The following is a 27,655-nucleotide window of genomic DNA, read 5'->3' on the forward strand; positions in this document are numbered from 1 at the left end:
AGGGTTACTAACTTTTTCATGTTTTCTTATGTTTTATGTCATTTGCTTGAATGAGTATGACCTGCAATACTGGCACAGTCCATAAGAAAAAAAAAGCAGTATTTTGCTAATGAGTTAAAATTATTAAATTCTCCCCGATTTTTTTTTAAATATTCAACATATCACAACATATGTGCAAAAAAAAAAATCACATATGGATTTTGTAATGGTGGTTAATTAAAGGGGTTATCCAGCGCTACAAAAGCATGGCCACTTTTACCCCTACTGTTGTCTCCAGTTCAGGTGCAGTTTGCAATTAAGCTCCATTTACATCAATGGAACGGAGTTTCAAAACCCCACCCAAACTGGAGACAACAGTAGGGGGAAAGTGGCCCCCAAGCCTAATAATAAGGTGCCCCTTCCATTGTGTAAAGACATTTTTTCTAGTATGGACCTCTGTATCATCACAGAAAGGATTACAATTAAAGGGGGCACCTACCGTATTTTCCGGCGTATAAGGCGACTGGGCGTATAAGACGACCCCTGACTTTTAAGAAGATTGTCAGAGGCTCGCCTTATACGCCGGAGAATGTTAACCCCAGAGTCCGCGCGTCTTCTGGCCCATTCCCGGCGCATGCAGTGTGATGTACACTGCGTCGGGGATACCCCAAAGCACCCCTGAGCAGCCGAGCGTCTCATCACAGACATTCAGCTGCTGAGATAGCTTCAGGAGAATGACAGAGGCTTCGGGTACCTCCATAATTCTCCCGAAGGTCTCCTGGCAGACGAGCATCTCTGATGAGACGCTTGGCTGCTCAGGAGAGCTTTGGGGTATCCCCGGCGCAGGTAGTGTACGTCACACTGCCTGCGCCATGAAGTAGATGCTGGAAACGGGCCCCAGGTGAGTTAACTGTTTTTTTTTTTGTTTGTTTTTTTTAAATGGTCGCCCCATACGGTTGGGATGGGGCCATTTTTGAGCTCCCCCACTGCATGGGGCGACCATACCAAACGTATAAGACGACCCCCGACTTCTAAGAAAAATGTTCAGGTTTAAGAATCCGTCTTATACGCTGGAAAATACGGTATCTATAGATAAGATGGATACGGCTATTTACAGTAGCTGATGGTCACAGATCACTCCCCCCCCCCCTTTACAAACACAACGACATATACTCAGGTCACTAAGCATGCCTATAAAACTCTCCTATAGAAGTTAATAGGGATGCCCCCATAATAATATACCAGACTAAAAACAACAAATATCTGTAACAGTTTAGAAAAAAACCTAGGCGTATATTACCTTTACAATCTACCATATATGTCGGCTCAAGGAGTATAATACTTGCAGCAACCTTTTAATTGAAAGGTCCCATTTATGAAGAATAGGAAAGCTATATAGGTCAAATATAACACCACCTGCTATACTATGGCTCTTGTTTATAGCTGGTAAAGCACTATTAGGTAAATTCCAATTCCATTAGTAGCTTTCATTATTTATACACAACGCTTGACTCTATTTCTCCTCATTGTAGATTTAAATGTCTTGACTGAGCCAAGTGTAGGCTTCTTTATGGCATCCTTAAATGCTCTTTTTAAGCTTATTTCTCTCCTGTAAGCCAAAAGACATATGCTATGATTTAGAAATGTCTGACCTTGAACATTTTCCAGCACATCAATGTGTCTGTGTTACCATGCAGTTTCTCAAGCCCTATGTGATTTTCTTCTGACTTGTTTGAAGTTCACTTAAGGAAGACTTGGCATGAAAAAGATTAGTGACATTATATAAATAATAATCATTTAGTTCTGGTTTTAGGAGCTCACATTTAAATCAATACAGTTTGAACTAATACTGACATTATTCTAAAATGTTCCAGGGTGTTCTATGCCTTGTAACAGTGAATAATCATATGATGGTTTTGATAGCAGCATGTCATAACTGTTGTGTCAGAGTGTAAACCTGCACGAATGTGCATTGGTCTGAACTTCACCCAAAATTGTTTCGGGGGGATTTGGGGGGAATTCAAAAATGATCATTTCCATATTCTCCCCGTCATTTTCTCTTTTGATGGAATCATTGTCTAAGGTTCGGACTACAGTTAGATAAATATTTTAGTTGGCAGTGTCATTTAATTGCATGTAAGTGTTATAGATCAGGACTCTTGGTGTCTTCAGTAGCAGGAAACACCAGAACCTTGAGCTTGTATCTACTGGAGCGGGATCTTGTTTTCACATTAAAATTGCTGCACATATACATTATATTTCATATTGTGTGATGATGGCCATTTGGGTGTAGGTCAAATTAACTTTTTAAGCTTTTTTTTTTTTTTTTTTACCATGCTAGGCTAAAGATGACTGGATTGCACAATTATCATTAGTGAATGGTGGTGACATATCATAGGCAAGGGGCATGAGGCTTAGCTACTATCAATAACACCAGTATATAGGAAGAGAAAATATCACCATAGATATTACCGCCATACTGTAACTGACCAAATCCTGTATACTAAGATTAATATTACCAATAATAACAGTATACAAGGGGGAAATATTACCTCTACACCATAACCACTACCATCATCATCATATTGTTACTGACTAAATCCTTATACTGAATACCAGATTACAAGCAACAAATAAAACCCCCACATACTGACTAACACCACTACTTACTGACTAACACCACAACATACTGACTTACACCACCGCTGCTACTGAATAACATGTACACTGTAAACAGAAAACAATCACCTTGTACAGTCATATAGAGGTAGACCCAGCTCTACACAGGTTCTGTACACCATATACATTACAGTGCAGCTATATCAAGTGATTCACAGCGGACGTCTTCTCTGATCAGAGTTATTTTCATTTTCTTCTCCATCTGCCCTAGGCCATTATAAAAACTTCTACGAGCCACGAATCCACAGAATCTGCCAGACAAACATATTAGGTTCCTCACTCCGGCACCATCCTTATCTCTCTACAAACCGCACATCTGAATTGGCCCCTTTACACCCTCATTTAGTGGGTAGGCTGACTCTATGTGACCCCCCTTATAGTATATGCCCCCCTCTATGTAGCCTCCTTGTAGATGGTCCCCCTCTGTGTATCCACTATAGTATATCCCCCCCCTCTAGGTAGCCACTTAATAGATGACCCCTTGTTCAGTCATCAATATAGATGGCCTCATTTGCATATACTTGAGAGACCCCCTCTCTGTAGTCCCCCTATAGTAGATGACATCCTCTGTGCATCCCCTATAGTATATGGCCCTCCTCTCTATAGCCCCTCCTTATAAATGGCCCCTCTGTGTAGTCCAAATGCCCCCTCTATGCATGTCCTATTATATACACCCCACTGTGTAGTCCCCCTTATAGATGGCCCCCTATGTTGTCCCCCTTATTGCTGGCCCCCTTTGTTTTTTCCGCAATATACATGCCCCCCTATAGCTGGAACCCTTATGTTGTACCATTTATAGATGGCTCCCCCTGTGTTGTTCCCCTCATAGATGGACACCTATGTTGTCCCTTTTATAGATGCCCCCTGTATTGTCCCCCTTATAGAAGCCCCCTCATGTTGTCCCACTTATAGATGGCCACCTGTCATCCCCCCATTTTGTCCCCTTATAGATGCCCCCCTGTGTTGTCTCGTTATACATGCCCCCTTATAGAAGGCCCCCTATGTTGTCCCCCTTATAGATGGCCCCCTATGTTGTTCCCATTATAGAAGGCCCCCCATGTTGTCCCCCTTATAGATGGCCACCTATGTTGCCCCCTTATAGATGCCCCCCCTATGTTGTCCCCCTTATAGATGCACCCCCCATGTAGATCGCGGAATTTAAGGTACTCAGTGACAGAAAAAGCATCTGTCACTGAGTGATGCGGAGGTCCTGATCGCTTGTTCCTACAGGCAGGGGTAATCCTCTTACCTTTGTCCTGTTGTTTTGGCATTCTATACATAAAGTCTGCTCTTGGGCAGGCTCTATGCATAGTTCGACAATAACACTGATTTCTGCTATGCTATGGCATAGCATAGATCAGTACATGCAATCCTTGTCTTAAGCTTAAGTTCCTGGACTCATTTTTAAGCACCACCACCTACCTCTAACATTGTCATTGGTGCTAATATGCCCCAATCTCTGGCTGGGGTGCGACAAGGTACTGATTGGCTGCTGAGCAGGCTGTCAGTGAGCAATGCCCGGAGAAGCAGGCGGGAGCCCACAGTGGGAGCATGGGCAGGTAGGAATGGGCTGTTTATTATTTTTAACACTACGGCAGCTAACTTGTTAAACAAAACTGTCACTACATTCTTACAGTGAAATGAAAATCCTCAGCAAAAATGCAGGGCCATAGACTATAATGGTACTAAGTATTGCAGCGGATTTCACGGTGAAACTCCAAGGGTGAAATCCCCTGTGAACATGTGTGAATCCACCCTTAAATTAATTTATACAAGTTAGTGCAGACAAAAAAGGGCTGAGTACGTGAACCTCTTCCTAAAGTCCATAAATCTAATATTAACCTCAAATCACACACATTAAACATAACACATACTTTAGATAAAGACACACTTACAAACTCCCATGCTAATGTTTTCTGTTTAATTTTTACTTTTAAAACTTATTTCTGGACATAGCTGCAAGTGACTCCTCTAGTTACGGGGGATAGAAAGCTTAAATCCTCCCTATGGCCATGGCTTTAAAACAAAACATTCTGAATGCCTGCTACCTTTTCAAGATAGAGCTTTGAAACTAACTGCATATTGTTACATGTAGAACTCAACACAAGAACTCAATAAAACACAAAAGAAAACAACAAACAAAGAAAAAAAACAACCTTTAACCTCTTAACCCCTTAAGGACAGAGCCTGAAATGGCCTTAATGACAGAGACAAATTTTATGAATATGACCAGTGTCACTTTATTCATTAATAACTTCGGGATGCTTTTACCTATCCGGCTGATTCTGAGATTGTTTTCTCGTGACATATTGTACTTTACATTTCTGGTAAATTGGAGTCGATACTCATAACAAATCTTTATGAAAAAAACCCAAATAATGTGAAAAAATGTGAAAAAATGCATTTTTCCAACTTTGAAACTTTTTTGCGTATACAGAAAGTGGTTATACCACATAAATTATATATTAAATAGCATTAGCAACATGTCTACTTTATGTTGGCGGCATTTATTAAACTATCTTTCATTTTTTTTAGACAATAGGGAGCTTAAAACATTAGCAGCAAATTTCCAAATTTTCAGTAAAATTTCAAAATCAGATATTTTTAGGGACCTGTTCAGGTGGGGGCTCGATTCACACGTTGTAAGAGTGCGGCTGTATTTGCGGCTGTAATTGTGCGGCGGTATTTTTGGTGGTTCGTGTGTATGCTTGGAAGTATAGGATATGCGGCTTCACAGTGCACACTATGTATGAATCTACGGCCCTATCGTAAACGGACCCGTAAAAAATGAACAAGACCATTGTTTGCGGCTGAATATGCGGCCGTGGATTGACAGGCGGTCCGTACGGAGTACTTCAAAAATAGCCGGCAATGATGCCGAATGCCGATGCCTCTAATAGTTAATATATTAAATTAATCAAACACATTTTCTTTGTAATCAAGACACTTTCGTTGATCAATAATTTATTTCTAACGAATCCATCATTTTGCAATTAAATATACTGTTAAAAAAAATAGATATATAAATAAATGTATATTTATCTATATATTTATTTTTTGACAGTATATTGAATTGCACAATGATGGATTCGTTAGAAATAAATTATTGACCAACGAAACTGTATTTATTTCAACGAAAATGTGTTTTTTTAATTAAATATTAATTAGTACAGGAAGCTCTATAAGCCGTTAATTCATATGCCGGCAATAGAGCATTCTGTACTAATCATCACTTTACTTTAATGAAAACATCAAATGTTTCTTCTAATTATGTTATGACAATAGCATTATTAGAAGAAACATTTAGAATTATATGTGCGCTCAGCTGATTGGCTGTTCGGCTGAGCGCACATATAATAAGCCGGTCCGCAGCACAGTGACTTCATTGTGCTGCGGACCAGCGAAGAGGACACATCGGGACATCGGATGGTGAGTATAGAGCTCTCCCCACCCCCTCCCCGGCACTGCACCCCTCCCAGCAAGGAAGGGGGGGTCAGTTAACCCCTTCCTTGCTGGGATGGGTGCAGTCTGACATCAGTCTGGCCCCCAGGGGGTTAAGGGGGATGCAATACATCCTCCCTTAACCCCTTGGGGGCCAGACTGTAAGCAGCAATCTGTAAAGATGCTGCATACTGTAAGGAGCACAACACCGCTCACAATGATGGGTGTTGTGCTCCTGTTTGTGTGTTTTTGTGTGTTTCTCCCTTTTTGTTTTTCAGATATCGGTATCCTGGGGATTACGTCGGATTCCATGGACTACGTCGATGACCAGCGTTTTTTTAATGTTTTTTTTAATAAAATGGTCAATGAGGGGTGTGGGGGTGTTTTTATTTGAATAAAAAAATTTGTAAACTTGTGTCTTGTCTTTATTTCTTTACTTTATAGACTTAGTAGTGGAAGCCGTCTAATAGACGGAATCCATTACTAAGTCGGGGCCTAGTGTTAGCCGGTATAAAATGGCTAACACTAACCCCCTATTATTACCCCAGTACCCAATGCCACCAGGGGTACTGGGAAGAGCCGGGTGCCAGTGGTCCTGGAGCGTCAAAATTGGCGCTCCTGGACCGGGCGGCAGCAGGCTGGTAAGATTTAGGCTGGGGAGGGCCTAAACCAATGGCTCTTCCCACCCTGGTGTTACCAGGCTGCTGTCGTTTGGTTTTTAACCCGGCTGGTTATAAAAATAGGGGGGACCCTATGCGTTTTTTTTTTAATTATTTATTTATTTAAAAAAAAACGCATAGGGTCCCCCCTATTTTTATAACCAGCCGGGTTAAAAACCAAACGACAGAAGCCTGGTAACACCAGGGTGGGAAGAGCCATTGGTTTAGGCCCTCCCCAGCCTAAATCTTACCGGCCTGCTGCCGCCCGGTCCAGGAGCGCCAATTTTGACGCTCCAGGACCACTGGCACCCGGCTCTTCCCAGTACCCCTGGTGGCATTGGGTACTGGGGTAATAATAGGGGGTTAGTGTTAGCCATTTTATACCGGCTAACACTAGGCCCCGACTTAGTAATGGATTCCGTCTATTAGACGGCTTCCACTACTAAGTCTATAAAGTAAAGAAATAAAGACAAGACACAAGTTTACAAATTTTTTTATTCAAATAAAAACACCCCCACACCCCTCATTGACCATTTTATTAAAAAAAACATTAAAAAAACGCTGGTCATCGACGTAGTCCATGGAATCCGACGTAATCCCCAGGATACCGATATCTGAAAAACAAAAAGGGAGAAACACACAAAAACACACAAACAGGAGCACAACACCCATCATTGTGAGCGGTGTTGTGCACCTTACAGTATGCAGCATCTTTACAGATCGCTGCTTACAGTCTGACCCCCAAGGGGTTAAGGGAGGATGTATTGCATCCCCCTTAACCCCCTGGGGGCCAGACTGATGTCAGACTGCACCCATCCCAGCAAGGAAGGGGTTAAGTGACCCCCCCTTCCTTGCTGGGAGGGGTGCAGTGCTGGGGAGGGGGTGTGGAGAGCTCTATACTCACCCCGATGTGTCCTCTTCGCTGGTCCGCAGCACAATGAAGTGACTGTACTGCGGACCGGCTCATTATATGTGCGCTCAGCCGATCAGCCAATCAGCTGAGCGCACATATAATTCTAAATGTTTCTTCTAATAATGCTATTGTGATAACATAATTAGAAGAAACATTTGATGTTTTCATTAAAGTTAAGTGATGATTAGTACAGAATGCTCTATTGCCGGCATATGAATTACCGGCTTATGGAGTTTCCTGTACTAATTAATATTTAATTAAGAAAACACATTTTCGTTTAAATAAATTCAGTTTCGTTGGTCAATAATTTAATTCTAACGAATCCATCATTGTGCAATTAAATATACTGTCAAAAAATAAATATATATATAAATATACATTTATTTATATATATATTTATTTTAACAGTATATTTAATTGCAAAATGATGGAATCGTTTACATTTAATTATTGAACAATAAAAGGGACTTTATTAGACAGAAAATGTGTTTTATTAATTCAATATATTAACCATGAGAGACATCGGCTATAGTGCAGAGGATCGCAACCCCCGGTAATAGCGATTCATGTAAACTGTGTTCCCTGCTTTCCCAGATGCATCCAGAGGTGTTTCCATCACTTTCTTAACATTTTATTTGTTATTTTTAGTTGAACCAGATTTCCAAGTAAATGACCGTATGTTTTGAGCCGCATGTCTATTTTTTCCCACGGCCGGAGTTTCACCCGCACATTTACAGCCGCATAAAAAATACAGCCGCACAGTTACAGCGTGTGAATCCAGCCTTATTAAAGTGTATTTGAGGGGCCTGTATGTTAGAAAGCCCCACAAAGCACCCCATTTCAGAAACTGCACCCCCCACACTCTGCAAAAGCATATCCAGAAAGTGTTTTAACCCTTTAGGGGAGTCACAGAAATAAAAGCCAAGTGTGTAAGAAATTTGAAAATTTTAATTTTCTGTGCAGAGATTTTATTGTAATCCAATATTTTTGATAATTATAAACCTATTACCAGAGAAATGCACCCCAATATTTATTGCCCCGTTTCTGCAGTTTATATAAATACCCCATATGTGACCCTATTGCGCTATTTGACGCAACCACAAGCCTCAGATATAAGGGAGCGCCTAGTGAATTTCAACGCCTCCGTTACATTTGGTCATTTTTGACTGTACCACTTCAGGTTGGCAGAGGCTCTGGGGTGCCAAAACCTAAAAAACACCCCTAAAGGGACACCATTTAGAAAACTACACCCCTCAAGGAATGTAACAAGGGGTGCGGTGAGCATCTGGACCCCACAGGTGCTTCACAGATTTTCAGAACAATATGGCTTGAAAAAAGAAAAAAAAATTTTTACACTAAAATGTTGTTCTAGCCTTCAATTTTTCATTTTCTTAAAGGGATAAGAGGGAAAAAAAGACAAAAAATGTGTAGCGCAGTTTCTCCCGAGTACGGTAATACCCCACATGTGGCGATAAAGTGCCAAGGGGGCACAGGACGAGCCTCCAAAGGGAAGGAGCGCCAATTGGCTTTTAAAAGCTGAATTTTACTGAAAAGGATTTCAAGGGCCATGTCGCATTTACAGAGCCCTCGTGCTGCCAAGACACTGGAAACCCCCCACAAGTGACCCCATTCTGGAAACTACACCCCTCAAGGAATCTAACAAGGGGTTCAGTGAGCATATGGACCCCACTGGTGACGGGCACAAATGTGGAACAATGTGACGTGAAAGGGAAAAATTTCATTTTTTCACTTTCATGACACAAATGTGCCCGTCATCAAGGGGTCCATATCCTCACTGCACCCCTTGTTAGATTCCTTGAGGGGTGCAGTTTCGAGAATGGGGTCACTTGTGGGGGGTTTCCAGTGTTTTGGCAGCACGAGGGCTCTGTAAATGCGACATGGCGTTCATCATCCATTCTAGCCAAATCCAACCTCCAAAATCCAAATGGCGCTCCTTCCCTTCGGAGGCTTGCCCTGCGCCCACATGGCGCTTTATGTCCACATGTGGGGTATTTACGGACTCGGGGGAAATTGCTCTACACATTTTGTTTTTTTTCCCTCTTTTAACCCCTTGTGAAAATGATAAATTCAAGGCTAAACCAACATTATAGTGTAAAAAATTTAATATTTCATTTTCACGCCACATTGTTCCACATTTGTGTCCGTCACCAGTGGGGTCCAAATGCTCACTACACCCCTTGTTACATTCCTTGAGGGGTGCAGTTTCCATAATGGGGTCACTTGTGGGGGGTTTCAACTGTCTTGGCAACACAGGGGCCTTTTGAATGCAACACTGCCCCTCGAAATCCATTCCATCCAAATCCAGCCTTCAAAAACGAAATGGCGCTCCTTCTCTTTGGAGGCTTACCCTGCACCCGCATGGCGCTTTATGTCCACATGTGGGGTATTTCCGTACTCAGGGGAAATTGCGCTACACATTAAATGTTTTTTTTTATCTTTTAACCCCTTGTGAAAATGAAAAAATCATGACAAGATTAATGATTTAGAGTAAAAATTTTACAAAAATTACACTAAATGTTGGTCTAGCCTTGATTTTTTTCCATTTCCACAAGGGGTTAAAAAAGAAAATGAACACAAAACGTGTAGGGTAGTTTCCCCTGAGTACGTAAATACCCCACATGTGGGCATAATGTGCTATATGGGCACAGGGCAAGCCACCGAAGGGACAGAGCGCCATTTAGAGGCTGGAATGGAGGATGGAGGCCATGTCGCAATTACAAAGCTCCTGTGCTGCCAGGTCAGTAGAAACCCCCGACAAGTGACCACATTCTGGAAACTACACCCCATAAGGAATCTAACAAGGGGTGCAGTGTGGATATGGACCCCACAGGTGACGGGCACTTACATAGAACATGTGCCGAGAAAATAAAAAATACCATTTTTTTCATTTTCACGTCCCAAATGTGGCCGTCACCAGGGGGCCATATCCCCGCTGCCCCCCTTGTTAGATTCCTTATGGGGTGTAGTTTCCAGAATGGGGTCACTTGTGGGGGGTTTCTACTGTCCTGGCCGCACAGAGGCTTTGTAATTGCATCATGGCATCCTCTAATGGGAATGGCGGCCATACCTACTTAGCTGGGGAAAAGGGACCATTCTAATTTATTTGGGGGTATTAGGCCAATTATTAGTTTATAAGGTTGAAAATGACAGGTGTCCATCAAATTCAACCTGTGTTGATCCAGAGGAAGGCAAAAAACCCTCGTGAGGCAGACGACAGTAGCCTCATCACAGGGAAAAATTCCTTCCCGACTCCATAATGGCGATCAGAATAATCCCTGGATCAACGTGACCCTTGAAATAGGAATAAGGGACAGAATTTAGATAATGTAGAACCCCAATGACGTGTGGTGCGCCTTGGAGCGATCCAGTATGCAGAGGCCGGGGGGATCAGGACAGGTGTCACACTGGAAAATGGTGTCCTTCCTGATCCCCCTGTTACCCCACACTCTGCACTTCTTCTGGGGTCTCCCTTTCTCCAGTGTGGGGGACGTCACCTGGAAAATGTTTCCCTGGTGCGATACGGGGTCCTTCATATCCAGAAGCGCTGGGTCCGCTCCATGGCTGCTAAATATTAGGGCGCTATTACTACTTCTGATATTTTCGTATCGTGCCCCAAGCTACAGTAGCTCGGGCAGCAAGGGACCAGAAGAGGGGGTGCTGGTATAAAAGTTATCCCCGTACAGGTGGTGACCTTTATCCAGCAGTGGGAAGATCAGTTCCCGGACGATCTTCCCACTTGTTCCGAGGATGGGGGGGCATCTGGGGGCATCTGGGGCTGGATTCGGGTGTCCCTTCCTACATACACTCTAAGGGTACGTGCACACTGCGGAATCGCGACAGATAACCCTTCGTGCATTCCGCAGTTGGCACCCACCAGCGGACTGATGCGGGCGCACGTCTCCATCCGTGTCATAGACTCCATTCTATGCACGGGCGGATTCCGCTCTCCGTCCATTCTTTGGACGGACGATGGAATCCGCCCGTGCATAACATGGAGTCTATGACACGGGTGGAGACATGCGCCCGCATCAGTCCGCCGGCGGGTGCCAGCTGCGGAATGTACAAAGGGTTATCCTTTGCCATTCCGCAGTGTGCACGTACCCTAAATCTGTAAGTGTACCCTGAGGTACGCTCACAGAGTTTGTAGAATTTCACACCATACCGTGATCTCTTATTGGGACGGTACTGGCAGAAAAGACGTGTCTGGGGGGCAGCGTACGCTACGCTACCCCCAGACACGTCACTGGATGATGAGGATGAATGGAGGAAAGAAGGATCCCCCCATTCATCCTCACCGGCTGTTTCGGTGTCGGAGGCAATAATAGCGCATGCGTCCGATACCGAAAACACCCTAGGGGCCATCTTTATATGGGGACTAGTATATGGGGTATGTAGTGGTGTAGTGTCAAACTTTATTCAATATAGTGTGGTGTAATGTAGTGTTTTTTACGTGTTTTTTTACAGTAAGTATAAAAAAAAAAACTACGCCAACCAAGGAGTTGCTGATAAATGCCGCACTTATGTGCGGCACTTATCAGCAGACCGTGGCAGTAGAATATAGAAAAAAAACACCCTACGCCAAAAAGGAGGAGTTGCTGATTAGCAGCGCACTTTCATGCAATGCTGATCAACACTCAGCGGCGATAGGGTGCGGAAAATAGAAAAAAAAAAATTTGAAAAAAAAAATCTACATTCTGAACATCCCTGTAGCTGCTGATAAGTGTATTACACATATCAGCCGCTAGAGGGCAGCAGAGCGCAAAATACGGAAAAGGCCGACGCTGGAGCCGAAAATAGCCGAGAGAAGCCGAACGTGACGTCACGGAGGAAGCCGAAGACCCGAACGAAGACGAGGACGCCGCGAACCCGGAAGACGCCGATCAGGAGCCCGGGACAGGTGAGTAATGTACAAATACCTGCTCTGGACCCCTCGGCTACCTAGCTGAGGGGTCCAGGGCAGGTATTTACTATTTTGTGGGACTCTGATCGCCGTGCCACCGGCCCGATCGCCAGGCGGCCGTTCACGGCGATCGGGCCGGTGGCACGGCGATCAACATTACTTTTTACAGTAATGGCGGTCGGTGCCGTCCTCGGACAGCACCGACCGCCATTTTTTTCCGGGTCATCGGGTCGCCGATGACCCGGAAAGGTTCCGATCGCCGCTATTGGCTGATCTGAATTGATCAGCCTATAGCGGCGATCGTAAGCACGGGGGGTGTTAACCACCCCCCGTAGCGTGAAGCTATGATGGCCTGCTATGATTTATAGCAGGCCATCTTCCCCGATCGCTGTGTGCGAACACGCAGCGATCGGGGAAACATCGGGCGTAAATTTACGCCCTGATGCGCCAAGTACCAGGGCGCGAGGGTGTAAGTTTACGCCCGATGTTGTTAAGGGGTTAAGGACAGAGTGAATTTGGGCCTTTATTTTTTTTCCTTCTTGGAGCCATAGCACTTTTATTTTTGTACAAGACAATATAAGAGCTTTTTTCAGGAACAATAACAGATTATAATGCAAATCTACCGTAACATGTATGATGCATCCCCCAAAATGTTTATGGAGGAAAATAAAAAAATGCAATTTTGCACCTTTCCGGGTGATTCCATTATTACACAATGCGCTTTATTTGAATTAACAGGCTATTTTTATTCTCCACATTAGTCTGAATACAATACCCATATGTCCGTAGCTTTTTAATATTTTACTATTTTGAAACCTGTAAAATCTTTCTTTTTTAACACCTTTATGTCAGCCATATGGCTATATACGTTCCTGCTGTACATGCGCGGCCATTTCAAGGCATAATGACAGGCAGCCGCAATCATTAACATCCTTAAATAACGTGATGCACAGCGATTGTGGCGTTTAAGGTGGTCAATGACAGGACAAGCACCTGTCACTGACTGATCAGCATGGCAGGTGGGGGTAAGCCACTTACCTCTATCCTGTTGGATCTTCAATCTCTGTATAGAGTCTGCTCTATGAACAGATCAATGATAATACTGATGAATGCTATGCTATGGCACAGTATTCATCAGTATATGCAATTAGAGCATTGCATATATAAGTCCCCTAAGACTTATATATGCAATACAAAATTTGTCTAAATTAATAAATAAATAAAACATTAAAAAGTATTTAAATAAAACACCTAATAAAAATGCCCCAATAAACATTTATATTACTCCCTTTCCTAATATACAAATAAAAATATTTAAAAAAAAATTAAAATAAATAAACATATAATATACTGTAGTGTGCAGATTTGTAATTGTAATAAAAATTGTAATTGTAATTAAAATATATCAATATTGTTCCTGCACGGTTAACAGCGTAAATCAAAAGTGGAGAGAAAAAAAACAGGATTGCTGATTTTTTTTTAATTGTATATAAGAAATAAATTAATTAAAAAAAATATGATTTTTTTTTTCTCCTACACTAATATGATACTTCTAAAAACTAGAGATCATGGCGCAAAAAATTAAAGTGAAGGCAGATTCCCCCAAAGGAAGAGGCCAAAAGACCTCAATGTAAACAGCATAGTGATACTACTATGTGCATACATTTTAGGTACTGTGGGGGTTTAATGCATGAAGTATAGTAGAAATAAACTACACTACCGTTCTAAAGTTTGGGGTCACATTGACATGTCCTTATTTTTGAAGGAAAAGCACTGTACTTTTCAATGAAGATTACTTTAAACTAGTCCTAACTTTAAAGAAATACACTCTATACATTGCTAATGTGGTAAATGACTATTCTAGCTGCAAATGTCTGGTTTTTGGTGCAATATCTACATAGCTGTATAGAGGCCCATTTCCAGCAACTCCAGTGTTCTAATGGTACAATGTGTTTGCTCATTGGCTCAGAAGGCTAATTGATGATTAGAAAACCCTTGTACAATCATGTTCACACATCTGAAAACAGTCTAGCTCGTTACAGAAGCTACAAAACTAACCTTCCTTTGAGCAGATTGAGTTTTTTGAAGCATCACAATTGTGGGGTCAATTAAACGCTCAAAATGGCCAGAAAAAGAGAACTTTCATCTGAAACAATCTATTCTTGTTCTTAGAAATGAAGGCTATTCCATGCGAGAAATTGCTAAGAAATTGAAGATTTCCTACAACGGTGTGTACTACTCCCTTCAGAGGACAGCACAAACAGGCTCTAACCAGAGTAGAAAAAGAAGTGGGAGGCCGCGTTGCACAACTAAGCAAGAAGATAAGCACATTAGAGTCTCTAGTTTGAGAAACAGACGTCTCACAGGTCCCCAACTGGCATCTTCATTAAATAGTACCCGCAAAACATCAGTGTCAACATCTACAGTGAAGAGGCGGCTGCGGGATTTTGGGCTTCAGGGCAGAGTGGCAAAGAAAAAGCCATATCTGAGACTTAAAAGAAAAAGATTAAGATGGGCAAAAGAACACAGACATTGGACAGAGGAAGACTGGAAAAAAAGTGTTGTGGACGGATGAATCCAAGTTTGAGGTGTTTGGATCACAAAGAAGAACGTTTGTGAGACACAGAACAAATGAAAAGATGCTGGAAGAATGCCTGACACCATCTGTTAAGCATGGTGGAGGTAATGTGATGGTTTGGGGTTGCTTTGGTGCTGGTAAGGTGGGAGATTTGTACAGGGTAAAAGAGATTCTGAATAAGGAAGGCTATCACTCAATTTTGCAACGCCATGCCATACCCAGTGGACAGCGCTTGATTGGAGCCAATTTCATCCTACAACAGGACAATGACCCTAAACACACCTTCAAATTGTGCAAGAACTATTTACAGCAGAAGCAAGCAGATGGTATTCTATCGGTAATGGAGTGGCTAGCGCAGTCACCAGATTCGAACCCCATTGAGCTGTTGTGGGAGCAGCTTGACCGCATGGTACGCCAGAAGTGCCCATCCATCCAATGCAACTTGTGGGAGCTGCTTCTAAAAGCGTGGGGTGCAATTTCTCCAGCTTACCTCAACAGATTAATAGCTAGAATGCCAAAGGTGTGCAATGCTGGAATTGCTGCAAAGGTGGATTCTTTGACAAAAGCAAAGTTTGATGTAAAAACAATGTTATTTCAAATACAAATCATTATTTCTAACCTTGTCAATGTCTTGACTCTATTTTCTATTCATTTCACAACGTATGGTGGTGAAGAAGTGTGACTTTTCATGGAAAACACAAAATTGTTTGGGTGACCCCAAACTTTGGAACGGTAGTGTACATATAGCATATGTTCTGAGGGTAGAAAAGATAAGTACCAGGATCAATACACAAAGCCAGAGAACTTGAGATCCAACCAAATAGAAGACAAAGGCGGAGTAAATACGCTAGTCCAGGGAGCAGAAGCAGTGCCATCACGGTTCCTACTACCATTCGGAGGACAGATCAAACAGCGTTTAACAGCAGTAACTAAGAAAAAAACTATTGCAAACGACCCAAATAGTAAATACCCTGAAAAGGGGTTATACCTTAGCCTATATTATTTGGCAGTCAGGGAAAACCTTTTTACATAATTTTTAGACCACATTGATCACATAGCGCCTAAACCCTGGGATTAAGACTGAGTAGGGCCCAACCACAGGGACCCACACCAATCCCGAGAACATATTAATGGAGTGTTTGGCGTGCATGCATTCTGGTGCTCCATGGTTGCAAGCAGGTATACAAGTGTTACACAGACTAGCACTACATATGTTTACAGACTGTTTCAGCGAGGAACCCAGAGCACAACATTGTACATTAATTGAACTGGGAACCAAAAGTTTACTGTAAAATATGTTTTTAATACCACTCAGTAGCATCAGTAATATTAAAAAAATAAAATGCAAATTATATTTTCTTGCTTTTTTCTTTGTTGTTTTTTTTTATGTCCAATTAAACAATTCACTTAACACTTCTAACACTTAGAACTATGTTGCTCTTCAGTGTGCATGATCTTTTCCTATTTCTAGACATCCTTTCAATGATTAAAGCCCTAGCACTTGATACAACTCCAAGACCACTTGTGGTTGTGTATGCAATTAAAAGCTATAGGGATGAGATTGCTGTCAGATAATTCTTCTCTTGGTGCTTCTCACGATAAGAATTTCAGCTAGCTAAAAAGAATTATACATACCCAAGGGGATGAAATACAATCAATTCCTTCTGTTTATGTGCGTTATTTGTATAATATAATGGTATAAACATACCTCGCTGCCTAGTACCTTCAAATAAAACAATGACAGCTGTATGAGCTGAAATATAAATTTTCGTATTGACATTTAGGTAAAATTTATAGTTAAAACACAGGAGTGGTAACGATTTAAAATATACAGATTAATCAATGTGAGATTTTTTTTGTTATGTTATGCTTTTTTTTTTTTTGCTGAAGAATTTCTATAATTTATTGAACATGTTAAAAACTATAAGGTTATGTTCCCACAACGTCTTTTTAGGCGAAATGACGTTCGTTATTTTTGTAATAACAGCTGTTATATTATAATGACTGACATAAATAATAATCATGACTATTATTTATGGCCGTTAGGATAAAAAAAAACTGTTTTTTGGAAACATATCCTTAGGTTGTATTTCACATGCAGAAAAATAGTACCAAAATACACCTGTAATTTTGAGATAAACCTATACCCATATTTTCTGCTAGATCATCGCTCGTTTACTGGGCCTATTACACGGCCCGATTGTTTAACAAGGGCTGCAGGGACATTGTTACCGATCTCCTTGCAGCCCTCGTTTAAACTACATACATTACTTATCCATGTTCCAGGGCTGCTCCTGTGGTCCGCTTCTCCACAGGTCCCGAGTGCTCTAGCTTCACAGTGGCTTGTCAGCTGACAGGCCGTTCTGAAGCTAGAGCGAGCGGGACCCGGGGAGAAGACCTCAGGAGCAACCCTGGAACGTGGATAGGTAATGTATATCGTCAGTCGCCTGCGCCCGACGAAAAGAGGTCAGAACCTATATCAACGATCAGCCGATGATCGTTGTCAACAGCTGATTGTTGTATTTATTACATGGAGCGATAATCGTCCGAATCGAACCGATTCGGCCGATTATCGTTCCGTGTAATAGTACCCTAAGGCTGTGTTTACATTAAGGCTGCGTTCACACTACGTATATTTCAGTCAGTATATTTCAGTCAGTATTGCAACCAAAACCAGGAGTGGATTAAAAACACAGAAAGGATCTGTTCACACAATGTTGAAATTGAGTGGATGGCCGCCATTTAATGGCAAATATTTGCTGTTATTTTAAAACAACGGCTGTTATATTGAAATAATGGCAGTTATTTACTGTTATATGGCGGCCATCCACTCAATTTCACTATTGTGTGAACATAGCCTTTCTGTGTTTTTAATCCACTCCTGGTTTTGGTTGCAATACTGACTGAAATATACATATACTGACTGAAATATACGTAGTGTGAACGCAGCCTAAGTATGCATAGCAACAGACGGTGTTATACTGCCGAATGCCGATTACCACTGTATTGGCTGCAGGAACATTATCTTTTACAATTGAATTGTCAGCACAGTTGGGTGTGCCCGCAAATCAATTAACCGTTGACTACAATGTAAAGTACGACTGCCAGCTGTACTTTACATTGTGTGAACAGCTATTGTTTCTGGACGCTGTTCGGCGAACAGCATCCAGAAATAATAGGCATGTTGTTTTTTTTAATGCCTGTTCTAAAGAAGGACGTTAAATAATCAAGTGGGAACACAGCTGGCGGCATTGCATTTAATGCAATGCTGCAGCTGCAGAAAGGAATGGACGCTGATTTCATAGCAATCAGCGTCCATTCTTTTCTTCAAACAAACAAAATGGGAACATACTGTAGCCTAACGGTCATAATTGATCATGAACATGCTTATTATTTACTATCTGCTTTTCAAAGAACACAATGGGAGAGATTTATCAAACTGGTGTAAAGTAGAATTGCATTAGTTGCCCCTAGCAACCAATCAGATTCCACCTTTCATTATTTAAAGAATCTGATTAGTTGCCCCTAGAGGCCAATCAGATTCCACCTTTCATTATTTAAAGAATCTGTGAGGAATGAAAGGTGGAATCTGATTGGTTGCTAGGGGCAACTAAGACAATTCTTTTTTATACCAGTTTGATAAATCTTCCCTCATTCAAGACTGAGCATGATTTTATTGGAAACCTTTGAGATCACCCATCACTGAACCAGCAAAACGTATTGATAGACATGCTGTTTTTAGCAGCTTGTCACTTTTGCCATAACGTAAAGTACGTTAGGAAAACTTAAATTTCAAATCTTCTTATGCATGGGCAAAGATTAGTCAGATGTATTCATAAGCTGCCAATGTCCCCTCACACCCACCAATGATTAACAGATTTCTCCCTTTGCACAGTAAAACACATTTTTCTTCCTTACCTCATAGCTCAACATATACCGAAATGTGTCTCACAAGATGACTAAAACGTGATATTGTGATACTCAGTCAGTATATGCATATATTATCTATGTGTGAGCACACTGTGGTTGTCATGTGATTTGTAAAATGAGAAATTGGAAGTCATACTTTAATTAAACTGTCTGTTCTCTGAAAGCATGTAAATTTTCCTGATCTACTTTACATGAGGGCATTGAGATCCATCAGATCAGTGCTGAGCTGGTATCAGCGTCGGCCAGCTCAGTAGAAGATCCCCCCTTCACCATCGCGGGGGGGGGGGGGGGGGGGGGGGGGAGATGCCCCCACTAGACACCAGGGACAGAGGGGACACAGGCTATATAAATGCAGCTGTCAGCTTTGACAACTGCATTTAAATAGTTAATTAGTCTTTTCAAAATGATGGACACAAAAAATTATCATGAAGATTATTTTTTGCTGTCATTATTAATAGACGGACGCCTTTTCCCGAAATAATCGCTTCATGGGAACTTATCCTAAATGTGTTATACTTTAATCAGTATCAGTTTTATTATTGCCACGTTCCAGACTTTTTAAGGTTCACCTAAGGACTGGGTTGTGAAATGCGGCATTGATAAATCTGTAAAACAGAAATGGAAGCTGTTCTGGTGAGGTGGCAATCCTCTTCCTAATTAGACAGGACAGTTAGATTTGGAAAGAACTAAGAACCTAAAATTAGGGTAAGAAAAACACATTACAAGTTATCTCAGTGGTGACTTGCTGAAAACGTTAATTGTATGGAATGGTAAAGTCGATTTGAATAAAGAATGTTTTTCATGTAAAGTATGATGTGGACGTGAGAGGAAATGAATATCCTAACATAAACAAACAGTTATTTATTAAAAATACAATCTGTACTACCAGTATATAAGCTAGTTTCATTTTAGGTCCTACTAAAATTAGTTTGACAGAACTGAAGCTGACTTCTTGCAATCAGAGTTTTCGGTTTTTAATTGTAGCCTTGTTTTATGAAGAAAGGTTAAATGGGGAATTGTTACAAGCAGTTACGATACGATAAAATATACATAAAAAATACATATACTACAAGGAGCTGCACCTTAACTTATTATGGCTTCCAATCTTTATCTGCCTTAAAAATATAGAGGGCATTCTACATTTGTACACTAACAGTCTGGTATTGTCACTAGTAGGGATGGTCCGAACGGAGTTCGGTTCGGGTTTGTACGAACCCGAACTCTCGGTAATGATTCCTGCTGTCTGCCCGCTCCGTGCAGAGGGTGGATCCAGCGGGAGGACCGCCTGGAAAACTGGGATACAGCCATAGCCATAGGCTGTATCCCAGTTTTCCAGGCGGTCCTCCCGCTGTATTTACCCGCTCCACGGAGTGGGCAGACAGCGGGAATCTGATGCCGAGCATTCGGGTTCATACGAACCTGAACCTCGGAGGGTTTGGACCATCCCTAGTCAATAGCAATATTAGTTAGCTCGGGGACCTTCGGTGACACAGTTAGCCTCCTTTAGCATAGAGGGACAACCAGGAGAGAAAGGGATAGGATCCGGTGTGGGGCCGTCCTTTTAAAGGGGTAGTGCGGCGTTAGAAAATTATTCACTAAATAACACACATTACAAAGTTATACAACTTTGTAATGTATGTTATGTTAGTGAATAGCCCCCTTCCCCGTGTCCCCCCTACCCCCGGAAGTGTAGTGCACTATACATACCTGATTCGTGTCGACCCCGGCCGACAATGACGTAGTGTTCGGGAGGCCGGCCAGACCGCACCAGCCCTCCTTCATGCCGGCCCCCCCTCTGCGGCATCATCAGCTGCTCAGTCGTGATTGGCTGAGCACAGTTATGCTCAGCCATTCGCGTCTGAGCAGCTAATGACACGGCATGCATCATTAGCTTCTCAGTCGCGATTGGCTGAGCACAGTTATGCTCAGCCAATCGCGGTTGAGCAGCTGATGACGCGGCAGAGGGGGGCCGGCACGAAGGACGGTTAGATTGGTTCGGCTGGCCTCCAGAAGATGACATCATTGTCACAAGATGGTGGATGGGAGTCAACACGAATCAGGTGAGTATAGAGCACTACACTTCCGGGTCTAGCATGGGTGGGGGGGAACATTGGGAAGGGGGCCATTCACTAACATAACATACATTACAAAGTTGTATAACTTTTTAATGTGTGATATTTAGTGAATATTTTTTTAGCGCCGCACTACCCCTTTAAGGACGTAAACTCTGCCTAGGGCAGGTTATAATAAGGCATTTAAGCAAAGGCTAGATAGACACGCCCACTTTAGATGCCCTACACCTCCACCATCTGCCTACCCTGAGTCACCGGTTAAAGCGTCACCTGTAGGCATAGGGATCCCCATCCATAGTGTCCCTTTCCTTCCAATACACAGGTTGGCGGAGATGTAAGTCTGGCTACTACACCGGCATATTAAAAAAGTCTCTATGCGGAGATGTCTGGTCACCATACTGACATATGCAGGAAATTTTTACTAATACTATAGTTGGATTAATTGTTCCTAGCTGTGTTTATTTTCTTTGGATTTGGTGCCAGGTTGTATTCTTTTTGTATTTTTTGTTTACCACTTTGGGTAATCAGTTTTAATATATTAGCTGCAGCACAATTTAAGTGAAGTTAATCACGGCCGTGTTGCAAACGGTTGTGTGAACATGGCCTTAGACTGTCGGACTCCATAGGGCGGTGTCCAATTTCTTGAGATTCTGGGAATTCGTTTGCCAAGAATTTGGGTTTCTGAGAAGTTGCTGAATCAGGACAGTTTCCTCAAGTCTTCTCAACACTATCAGCCTCTTTTTTGGAGCTTTGTAAAGCTTTGCTAATAGCTGCATAGAAAGTCTCATATCATGTTTTTTAACACCAAAAAACAACACAGACACACACACTGTGTTAAAGGGGTTATCTAGTAAATGAAAATTGTATTTAAATAAACCTATCTTCCCATAACATATACCTTTCTAATATAGTGTAATCTCTTATAGTACTGGCGTCAGCATGGTCCTGCATGCTTCACTTTCATCTTTATTGGGACTTTTAATGAGAGTAAGGTGCAATTATAGCATTTATAGTATTTATTACGTATTTGCTTAATGATGGAGGTGCTGCAACTTTACTGTGCAAAAGATTGCTGTGAAATTAGATGCTCTGCAATAGCTTTATGCAAGGAACTGACAGGAGTGCAGTGGCACTATATTGAACAGGAAAGCAGTGCATGTGACTTGTAGTACTAAACAACTGAGGAGCAGTATCGGACATGCTTGCTGACCTACAAACAACAACTGAATAAAGAGGTGAGAAGGTGTAGACTATATACTATGTACCCTCAGGAGAACATGTCAGAACACTTCACAATCTGTGGGCTAAGTTTATAAATACAGGTGGACAGGTGCATGCCTGCTACAATCCTTCAGGAGGCCAGCTTAGAGTAAGAGAAGCTGAGAGAAAGGGAGATGATCACAGCACAGTGCGACCCAAAGCAGGTAGGGAGTAACGAACAGGGTCGTTAAAGCAACTGCTCAACCAGGATGTACAACCATAAAATACCGAACTAAGAAATCCAAAACAACAGGGACAGTTTTTTGGTAGTTTCAGAACTGAGGCATATGGGCAAGCAATGTTATATGCTTCTGCAGCATGTTTATAGTTTTACTTGTTCTCAGAGTACCCCTTTAAAGCCTCATATAAGCCCACTTGGTGTCCTCCTCTTACTCCTAAAGCACAACAAATACAAAATGAACATTTTGGTATACATAATTTCTATATGAACACATGGTGGTGGTGGTGGTGGGGGGATAGGTATTAAAGAGTCTAAAATGATGTAATTTAATAATGTAATTTCATGTAATTTACAAATTTGTATAACTTTCTAACACCAGATTATTAAAAAAGAACGACATCCCCCCCCCCCCACACACACACACTTTGGAATACCCCTCCAACACACCTGTGGGCCCAATTTTAAAGGGGCACTAACGTTATATAACTTTGGCATGTGTTTCTATTACCTTTCTTACTGGCATCCACCTTTTTTGAATGACCCGCCCCATGCCAGAAGTCAAGTAGCTCCTAAGTCAACATTTTGGCCATGCAGTCATTTTGTGTCATCCCTTCGCTGTGATGCAAAGTTGGCGGCTTGCTGAATGTCTGTCCCCTTGTTAGGCCAGTCCCCAGCTCTACCTCCTGTATGATATGTTGCTTGCTTAGCTCTAAGCAAGCTAGAAACCATGTGGCTGTGAAAGAAGGGGCGGGTTTGAGCTGGGTAAGCAATTAGAGAGGGGAAGACAGTAAAGTGCACTGCACAATGAGATTTTTAGTAATTTAGCAGCACATGTCAAACTCCTGAAACAGGAAGAGCAGGAGTTTTTTAAAACACTTGACTCATACTAAAAATGGCGGGATTGAGTATCCAGTCATCCAGCAGAGTGACGGTAAGACCCATTTTTTGACTGGCGAACCACTCCTTTAGGATACACAACTGAACTTAACTATAAGAGTTAAATAAAATATAAATTCTCTGTTCTGTTGTTTCAAAGTATTTCTTCCCATTCTCATACACAACTTAATTTATTATTCAGTAGGCTTCTAAACTGAAATCCCCATCATTACTGTATATGTTGGCTTATTTTTTGCACAGAGCTATCTATGAGAATTAGTATTCCAGCAGTAATGTTTTTACAGGAACTCTACAGTAGTCTGAAATATAGACGCTAAGCTAAGCATTTGTATTTGCGTGTGTGCGCCAATTTTTTCCAATAGCATCTGCAGCCATGTATATATAGGATTATATTGGAATATAGGCCTTAACTAAAAATCAGTACACTATAAATCATGTAAGGTTTTTGCAACGTTAAAAAAAAATAATATACATTATATGTCTATAAAATACTACTTAAAGTTGAATATACATTTTATATGTGCATTTCTCTCCGTTTATTGGAGAACACTTAAAGGGTTTTAAGGGTTTAATTTTTCGAATTAACATATTTTGAGTCTAAGTGGATTTAAAGCATCGAAGAGTGCTACGAATGTAAAAAATAAATGCAACAACAAACACTACACTCACCCGCATCCAGATAGATTAGCTACACGTGTTTTCATACGACCTCTCAAGCTAAAGCATTTGGGTTGTCCTTGAAAAGAGAACAGAAAAGTCTTGTTTGAATTTAACTCAGTATCTTTCCAATTTTCAACTCGCCGTCACATCGAAATGAGAAATCTGAAGCAGAACCAGGCACAAATAGCTGATAACAGACTTTCAGGTGAACCTCCTCACTTATCACTTCTGGGGTCACCTCTGTTTCTAAAGACTTGTTTTACTTAAAACAAGATAGCTTGGGACATTTAACAGTGTAGTGGTGTGATAACAAAAGCAGAGCTGCTTTCATTTTATGCTTTCTTCTTAACTGCTATCTTTGTAGCTCTACAAAGGCACAATTCTTGTATTTATATGAGTAACTAAAAGGCCAAGATATTCAACCTGGGTATGAAAAGCTGAAACGTTGTAAGAAAACTCTAATGTTGGGAAAATGAAATGACACAATATCAGATCTCATCTGTGATTACGGTATATTTCACAGCAGACTTGGAAATATTAAAATAATCATTTGACCGAATATATCTGTTTTTTGCTCGCAAAGCTATTTGATATAAATTATGAAATGTCTTTGCAAAATAGAAATTTCTAGATTTGATTTTAACATGTATTAACCTAGTATTAACCTGCTGATAACCCCAACTAAACCCTTTACCCAAACTCACTGCTTAGGGGCAACATTCTTGACTTTAATCCCTACATCCCACAATTCCATCATTTCTATTCTGTTTCCTCATTTACTCGGAATTCTTTTTTTTTTTTTTTTTTTTTAAAGTGAATCTGTGAATGTCTTACAACCCTCAGAGGATGTTAAGCTTTATTACTCCCGAACGGATACACAAGTCATAAGGATGACGTACTGTTAAAGTAATAGCTAAACATCCTGGCTTCATCAAACATACCTTACCAATGAAAATACATTATTTTACTGGCTTAGATTTTGTAGCTGATGTAGAAGAAATTATGAAATAACTACATTTTGAGGAAATAATGATGGAGTTACCAACAAAAGATCATATTAGGTAGTTGCTTCTTAATCACAGTGAGTCAATATGTCTTCATTACTGTTGGGGGGACTTGAGAATACTATCCAGGTTCGGCAACTTCTCCAAACCCCAATGCTCAACCTATGGAGCCTTATCCATGTTTTCCTTGCAGTCCTAGGCATCCAACTCCTCCAGACAACAGGAACCAAATGCTAAGCGTTCGGGTTTGGAGAATTTGCCAATTTTGTAGTCCCCTCAACACTAATGTTGATAGCTTGAAGAAAGCTTTATTATTTTTACTGTATAGCAAAATGCCTTATCATCCTGAAAAATAACTTCAAAATGTAACAGGCACAATGTGTAGATGGGCTGTGCTACTGAACAGGTTTGGTTTAGGGGCACACCTGGAAGTACAGTCTAAAATCTCCTTCATGTGTTCACCCTTTTATTCTTCTGCTGCTAAACTTTTCTAGGTCACTTGAGCAGCATGCATCTTGTAAGGGTCGTGGCTGGCCCAGCAGAGCAGATCATACCAAGTGCATGGCACCAGAGAAGTCATCGGGCAGATGACAGACAGTTGGATGGTTGAGGGAGAGGGTCACAGATTAACATCAGTAATCTGGGTGAGTAACATTAGAGACAATAGAGTACAGAAAGAATCAGGCAGGACTCAGTCTTAGAAACACAGGATAGGATTCGAATAGTACTCCTTTACAATGTACACTAGGAACAAATACTCGGACACAACCTCTTTATGGAGAAGATGCCAAGTGTGGATGTAAAAGGATATATTTTTGGAATGGATGCATTCAAGTGTCCCAGCCCAAACCCATCTCTACGATCTATTACTAACAACTAGCATTTTTCTACTTTAAATACACATCCCATATCTTATCTTTCATTTACTTTCAATAGCTGCACACTCTCCCCTGTCCCAGAATAATCTTTCATTTTGCTTTAACATTCAAACTGCACCTCCAGGCCCTTACCATCTGCTGCCTCCACCTCAAAAACATTTCCCAAATCCCATCTTTCCTCAATTCTAATGTAACAAAACTGCAGACACATGCCTTTATTAGAGATGAATGAGTAGTGAAGTATTCGACTTTCTAGAATTCAAATTGAATAGGCACCGATATTCGACTATTCAAACGAGAATGTGATCCCATTATAGTCTATGGGGAACAAATTAGCGGCACTTGGATATCAAAATTTGACCACTTAGAGGTCACCAAGTCCCCCATGAAACCTTCCTAAATGATGCAAACACCTCTGGAATGACACTGGGACATTAGGGGGAACATGCTTGGGTGCACCCAACACCCCAAAATCGCAGTACAATGCCACTCTCTGCAGTTGCGATGGAAAAATATTTACGAACGCTTTACGAACATTTATGACAATGTTCACACATTTCGTTCGTATTTCTTGCGCAGCGTTACATACATGATTCCAATGTGCGTCCGCAGAGCGTCATGTTATTTGCGCATATCACGCATAATGCTGTACGAACGTTACTGGAACAGTATGTATGACGTGCCTTTTTCTGGGCTACTGAAACATTATATATCAGGTGCCCTTAGTGGGCTTCTGGAACAATATGTATAACGTGCTCTTAGTGGTGTTAAACAGGGACACTATAAGTCACTTGTACACACAGGGTACTGTAATGAATACACCTGCTGATGCTGATGCTGCTGTTATATCATCTATTTCTTAGCACTGAGAAGTGCTTTTGATTCAGAGATGACTTTTTCGCTTGATGTTAGCCCTGAAAAGGACTTTTGGGTTCTGTAGTAATCCTGCCTAAACAAAACGCTACTAAAACCAAGAATTTAAGATGCGAGGTCATGTGGTTCAGCTATCCAATGAGGGTAGATGCCGTTTTCACGCTGCGTGGTCCCTCACGGCCTCCCTGCATGGTCATTGAATTAAAAAAAGCGCCAACTGCTATGGGAGGGCTTTTGAATGTATTCCGCGTATTCGCCTCACTACTCGATTGAATTCAAATCTTTTGAATACCGTAATATTCGTTCGAATACCTACTCGATCGAATCATATTCACTCATCTCTAGCCTTTAGCATTGCCCACATTCACTTACAAAACAATCCTCTCTGACCTTTCATCTAACCCTCTTTGCTACCCTACAACCAATCCTTAACTCTGCTGCCTGACTTCTTTTCACGCTTCTCCTCTGCCCCTACCCTTTGCCAATCCCATAACAAGTTACCTGTTACGGAAGGAAGGAATAAGTCATTCATAACAGGGTTATAAGGGTTGTCTGGGTATGAGAAAAAATGGTTTTAGTTATCCACTGATCAATGGGGAAAAATTAAATGCAATACCCACAGAACATTTTTTTTCTCAGGACAGCTTGGCAATTTTTTTGTGCGTGTGCTGTTTTTTTTTCTTTTAAGTGGAGCAGGGCCTGTGTTAGACATTTTTCCACATAAATGTTA

Source organism: Dendropsophus ebraccatus, chromosome 3 (genome assembly GCF_027789765.1).
Source record: "Dendropsophus ebraccatus isolate aDenEbr1 chromosome 3, aDenEbr1.pat, whole genome shotgun sequence".
NCBI classification, from domain to species: Eukaryota; Metazoa; Chordata; class Amphibia; order Anura; family Hylidae; genus Dendropsophus; species Dendropsophus ebraccatus.